This window comes from Papaver somniferum, chromosome 5 (genome assembly GCF_003573695.1).
Source record: "Papaver somniferum cultivar HN1 chromosome 5, ASM357369v1, whole genome shotgun sequence".
Lineage (NCBI taxonomy): Eukaryota > Viridiplantae > Streptophyta > Magnoliopsida > Ranunculales > Papaveraceae > Papaver > Papaver somniferum.
Window position 1 is genome coordinate 187,761,078 of NC_039362.1, and position 7,366 is coordinate 187,768,443.

The following is a 7,366-nucleotide window of genomic DNA, read 5'->3' on the forward strand; positions in this document are numbered from 1 at the left end:
ATAACCACACAAGAACCGACTTTTACATGGAAAATACACTGGTGCACCAATGTGCACACCCCCTGCAAACACATGCATAAAACTAACCATTCATAACCACACACAAGCCTACTTATTCATGAGAATTCCACTGGTGCACCAATATGTTCACCCATGCAAAACATGCTTAAAATCGATCCTCCATAACCACACAAGAACCGACTTTTACATGGAAAATACACTGGTGCACCAATGTGCACACCCCCTGCAAACACATGCATAAAACTAACCATTCATAACCACACACAAGCCTACTTATTCATGAGAATTCCACTGGTGCACCAATATGTACACCCTTGTAAAACATGTAGCAAAACTATCATTCTATTTTTTGTAAATGACCTACAAGGATCCTTAAGTAGAGTTAAAAATTGATGTATCTTCTTATTACACAGTAGGAAACATTTAATACACCTATAATGGTGTGCCTTCACTTCCTTCCAGAGTATAATCTGAAGGGAAGAAAAAAGTCAAAAGTAGAAGTAATAAGCATAAAACAACAAGAACATGAAGAAAAAAAGGAAGAAAAAAAAGAAGAAAAAAAAGAAGAAAAGTAAATCCATACGGTTGGAAACTAGGAATACACAGTCAATTCGTACAAAGTGTACTGCTGCCAAATAGGGTACACGTGACATTTCTCAGGTTTTCCTAGACTAACTAATTAACTCAACTCCATATCCAAAATGGTGTACAACTATGTACACATGAGAATGGTGTACACCTATGTACATATCTACAAGAATCTAACATCCACCATACAAAACATGCCATATATTGTTGAGTTATCACAATGGTGTACAACTATGTACACACCTATAAACGTAGGGATCCATTCATCACAGAGCATACTAGTGTACAAAAATGTACACATCTATAAAAACCTACGAAATCTACCATTCATAATCCATAATGAAGATTATAATTTGCTTTCTCCATTAATCACCAAGTGAAATTGCGGTGTATAATAATGTGCACATCCTATATGAATGAACAAGTCATTTCCTCTCTTAAGTCATCACCATGAACAAATGTACAATCAAGTACACCTTGTTGTTTCCTAACAACTTATTAGTCTTATACCTCCTAAATTAACATCTAGCATTCAAATTTTCAAATGCTTCTTCTCTGAACAGTATATTACTAATACATGGTTACCTATTACATGATCATTCATTCACAATCTAAATTTCATAACGTAAAATGTTGCTACTAAAATATTAATGAAAATGTAAAAGAGACAAGGAAAATGCCAAGATGAAACTTACGTGCAACATATCATCTTGTCCTACTTGTACTTTTAGCTAAGTCCTACTGTGTAGCTTCAAAACAAGATGTAAAGTCCATTCTTCATCCACAAGACACAAAAACTGGTAAGAATCAATACTTTCAAATAAACAAACGAAAATCCGAAATCAATAACAATATTTGTATAGTTACCTTTCTGAATAATTGGAGATTGAATTTGGACTTACTGTTTGGAGCTTGAATTTGGACTTACTCAAAAATAATTTGAGTGTGAGCATCAACAACATACACGCACCACCAAATATAACATAGTCCATTTTGGTACCTGGTGGGTGTAAAAAAATAGATCAAACTATAAGAACAAGATGGAATGGTTCATTAGAACGACCAATATCTAGTTTCCCAAAAGCTTGACTAAATGGAAATGTAATTTTTTTTTATCCAAGGGAGGATAGAAACCCTCACAGCCTTTTCCTATCTTTTGCGATACAAAATGACATTTTATATCTAAGTACAGTTAACAACAGATTGTACAAGAAAATACACTTATATTTTAGAAACTTCCAGCTCACCAACAAGTCTACACCAGTTGGCCCTCCCATAATGAACATCAAGCTTACCAGTTGGCCCTCCTCCAATGATTAAACATTGAACATGTAGAAATTGACGTTTAGTCCCAAAGTTTGTGGGCTTTGGACGTTCTAGTCCTGTCCCCCAAAGCCTCTTACTAGGAGATCCAAATTTGCACATTTTAGAACGAGTTAATCCATTTCCAAACGATTCCATCCAAAACGTCTTTTTATAATGACAAAATCACCCATCGTCAAAAGGTGATATTCATTTTTCATCATAATTTAGTTTCTGTTCATTCATTTGTTTTTCCTGTATCTGGAAACAACTCTCCCGAAGAAGAGATTCGAAAAGCTAATCCCGTCTTAGTGAATATTCAATCCCCAAATGTAACTCTGATAATCAAACAAACACTTGATTCAATTTGAGAAACCTTAATCGTCATCATCAGTACCTTGTCTTGAAGATTTAGGGAAAAAACTGACGGATTCAATTGTTATCCAATTTGTTTGAAGATTTCATCGTCGATAACGATTTTAAAGATAGGTGTAGTATATTATTATCATTTAATTTGATCGGAACTGTCACTTTATTGATTTTGAAATCAATTTTAGAAAACAAAACTCTGATTTCAAAAACCTAATTACTTCCATTTAAGTTCGATTTTCTTATCGATTCATGATCAGGGTTTAAATCTATAATCATCTCATTTTAATCTTTGATTTGAGATAACAATCTCGACATACGAAATTTCCTAGAGATCATCTCTATAAACGAAACCTAGCTTTCAATTTTGTTTTGCTTCATTGTGTTTCTTTTGTTGTAACTGTAGTTTATGTAAATGTTGATTCTATTTCTTAAGTGTATTCTTTTCCCCTTGTGCTAGAAAATATGGATGCAGTTTAGTAGAGTATCACTTCCCTGTAGTTTGTTTCCGTCATTGTAGCCTAATGTTTTCGATGATGAAATTTTTATTATTGTTTAACCATGGAATGATCTAATAATTATAGAACGTCAATTTTCTTATATTGTGATAAGACTTGGTTGTGGGAAATTAATCAATTGAAATTCATTACTAATATACCTCATTAATAGACATCTATACCTTATTAATTAAAATTTCGTTGTTGCTACAGTTTAGTACGGGTCATTCGATTCTGGTTAATGCATACATAGGAGGAAGAGGATAAGTATATTGGCGTTGCTCCAGAAACAGCACATGGAAGTATAGATGGTAAAATTTTCCTTTGCCTGCTCCAAACCTCTATTCTTGTGTTTGCCTAATATTTCTGTAAACATATAATTAAGCATGTTTGTGAACAATTCAATTTATCGTTATTTATTATATCATTCCACACATACAGAACCGCTATAAAGGATTAGATTAGGTGGATTATGCATCCAATTATTTAGTTTATGTCTCTTTGCAGCATACTTACGAAAAACTTAGGAAATCACTACCCCATTATACGTTTACATGACTTAGAAATATATCTTACCATCAAGGCATCCCACCTGAGATTTGGAAACGAAAGCGTAGCTTCTGTAGTTGACAGTGTTGTCTTATCACTTACAAAATGAACATAAAGTCTCCCGTTGAGGTTAGCGGTTCTGCCAGGCTGATACTCTATATGATCTTGCTCCATAGTTTTGTCATATATTATCAACGATGATAAACCAAAATTCCAGCAAACTTTTCATTTCTATACACAATACTTTATAGACAATATGTCATATACTATATGCTATATATGCTTTATATTAATGATTATTCTAGCAATTACTAATATAAACAGTATGTCAATTGAAAGTAGTTGAACAATTTGAAAAACACTTGAGATAGTGTTTGTGTTCGTTTAATGGGCTAGACTCTTGTTAATATTACTTTTCTGTATATAAGATTTTGTATTTGCATGTTGCAGGTCTGTGGAATTTGTCTATCCACATTTAGTTTTGCATAGAATCCGTATTCTTATAGTTGATAGTAAGGTTTTCAAATTTTATATTAGGCTTAGCTAGGCTATCCGCCTACTGGTATATTTTCATTGGGGGAGCGCCAGCTGGTGTAGACTTGTTGGTGAGATTGCACTTTTAAAATATAGGCGTATTTCTTGTATACTATTTGTATGCGGTGCACGTAAAAGTGCACTGTTTTTATTGTGCTTGTTATATGCAGTGTATATGCTTGTACACCAGTTATATGCAATACACTATATCTTATTTACTTTGTGGTTTTTATCCAAGGATCGCATTCGGTTCCAATGAAAAGCATTACATGGAAACTAGGGTGTATAAACTAGTGCACATGTGAAAAAATGAATCCATAAACTTATAATTAACTTGGGTGTACAAACTGGTGCAAACTTATACTTGAAGAGATGATTTCAAAAATTTAAGTGTCGATAAATCTCTTTTTTTTATGACAGACTACAACAAGATAAAGTCTGCAGTTTCAATGCTTAATCATTGGAGGAGGGCTAACTGGTAAGCTTGATGTTCATTATGGGAGGGCTAACTGGTGTAAACTTGTTGGTGAGCTGGAAGTTTCTAAAATATAAGTGTATTTTCTTGTACAATCTGTTGTTAACTGTACTTAGATATAAAATGTCATTTTGTATCGCAAAGGATAAGAAAAGGCTGTGAGGGTTTCTATCCTCCCTTGGATAAAAAAAATTACATTTCCATTTAGTCAAGATTTTGGGAAACTAGATATTGGTCATTCTAATGAACCATTCCATCTTGTTCTTACAGTTTGAGCTATTTTTTTACACCCACCGGGTACCAAATTGGACTATGTTATATTTGGTGGTGCGTGTATGTTGTTTATGCTCACACTCAAATTATTTTTGAGTAAGTCCAAAATCAAGCTCCAAACAGTAAGTCCAAATTCAATCTCCAATTATTCAGAAAGGTAACTATACAAATATTGTTATTGATTTCAAATTTTCGTTTGTTTATTTGAAAGTATTGATTCTTACCAGTTTTTGTGTCTTGTGGATGAAGAATGGACTTTACATCTTGTTTTGAATCTACATAGTAGGACTTAGCTAAAAGTACAAGTAGGACAAGATGATATGTTGCACGTAAGTTTCATCTTGGCATTTTCCTTGTCTCTTTTACATTTTCATTAATATTTTAGTAGCAACATTTTACGTTATGAAATTTAGATTGTGAATGAATGATCATGTAATAGGTAACCATGTATTAGTAATATACTGTCCGGAGAAGAAGCATTTGAAAATTTGAATGCTAGATGTTAATTTAGGAGGTATAAGACTAATAAGTTGTTAGGACACAACAAGGTGTACTTGATTGTACATTTGTTCATGGTGATGACTTAAGAGAGGAAATGACTTGTTCATTCATATAGGATGTGCACATTATTATACACCGCAATTTCACTTGGTGATGAATGGAGAAAGCAAATTATAATCTTCATTATGGATTATGAATGGTAGATTTCGTTAGGTTTTTATAGATGTGTACATTTTTGTACACTAGTATGCTCGGTGATGAATGGATCCCTACGTTTATAGGTGTGTACATAGTTGTACACCATTGTGATAACTCAACAATATATGGCATGTTTTGTATGGTGGATGTTAGATTCTTGTAGATATGTACATAGGTGTACACCATTCTCATGTGTACATAGTTGTACACCATTTTGGATATGGAGTTGAGTTAATTAGTTAGTCTAGGAAAAACTGAGAAATGTCACGTGTACCCTATTTGGCAGCAGTACACTTTGTATGAATTGACTGTGTATTCCTACTTTCCGACCGTATGGATTTACTTTTCTTCTTTTATTTCTTCTTTTTTTTCTTCCTTTTTTTTCTTCATGTTCTTGTTGTTTTATGCTTATTACTTCTACTTTTGACTTTTTTCTTCCCTTCAGATTATACTCTGGAAGGAAGTGAAGGCACACCATTGTAGGTGTATTAAATGTTTCCTACTGTCTAATAAGAAGATACATCAATTTTTAACTCTACTTAAGGATCCTTGTAGGTCATTTACAAAAAGTAGAATGATAGTTTTGCTGCATGTTTTACAAGGGTGTACATATTGGTGCACCAGTGGAATTCTCATGAATAAGTAGGCTTGTGTGTGGTTATGAATGGTCAGTTTTATGCATGTTTTGCAGGGGGTGTGCACATTGGTGCACCAGTGTATTCTCCATGTAAAAGTCGGTTCTTGTGTGGTTATGGAGGATCGATTTTAGGCATGTTTCGCATGGGTGAACATATTGGTGCACTAATGTAATTTTCATGAAAAAGTAGGTTTTTGTGGGTTTATAATGAATGAATGATTTCATGCATTTTTTTTTGTAGGTGTGTACAAAGTAGTGCATGCGAAAAAATGACTCCATAAGCTTATGTAAATTTTGTGAATGATTACTTTTTTGTGCACATTAGATAGGATAAAGAAAATAATTTTTTTATAAATGAAAATTGTAGTCATATGGGTACTCTTTTTTGCAGGTCTCAGAAAAAGCGTTAGTGGTGCTTAGGTGGACGATTTTAGTTGTATGTGTTGTACAAACTGGTGTACCTTGTGGTCTTTGTCTTGTCTTTGGCTTTTTTGGATTTTTGTAGATATGTACATATTTGTACACCAGTGAAAACTAAGATTTGAAAAAGATGAGAATTATATAGTCATATGGATACTCTTTTTATAGCTCTCAGAAAGAGCTTTCCGAATATATAAAATTTGCGAATTTTGGACAAATGGTTCAAAAAATAAATTGTTTTTTTATATTATTTAAAATGGTTGACATCATCATAAATCATTTTGAACTAAATTGTAAATCATCAAGATTATTTTTCATATTTTAAATAACTTTTGGACTAAATTATACCTAATTGAATGGGTGAGGACTAACTAGTATATTTTGATGTGATTTTGGACTAAACCGTATTTTTCACTATCCATAAATCAAATGCCAATGCCCTCTCATGCCTCACTAAACTTTCTCTCTCCGTCTCTCTCTTTCCACTAGAGAAAAACCCTAATCTCCGAAAATTAGAAATGGAGGCTTGAAGAGATTCATCACTTCCACTATATTCTCCGCTATCTATAAAATCATTTCTTGGTTTCTTTTACCACAAAACAAACATAAACCCTAACTTTTACTCTCTGAAGAAATTAGAAGCTGGAAATGTATTCCGGAAGAGATATACCATGAAATTCTTTTGAGGTAAATCGTTAAGTCTGTTTGCAAGAATTGGTATGCCCTAATCTCTACCTCTGATTTTGTTCAATTGCACCTACATTTTAGTACCCAGAGAAACAACCCTATTCTCACGCTTGAATGTTCTCCTTCTGACAAGGTACTTAACTTCATAGGCTATGATTCATTGGCATTATCAGTGTGTGAATTTGAAGATGCTGGTATTAAAATGGATTACCCATTCAAATCTTTACAGTATTCTGTTAAATTGGTGGGATCATGTAATGGTTTGGTTTGCATACAGGTGGTTGACGATGATTATGGACTAAGGGTAAGCTCCCG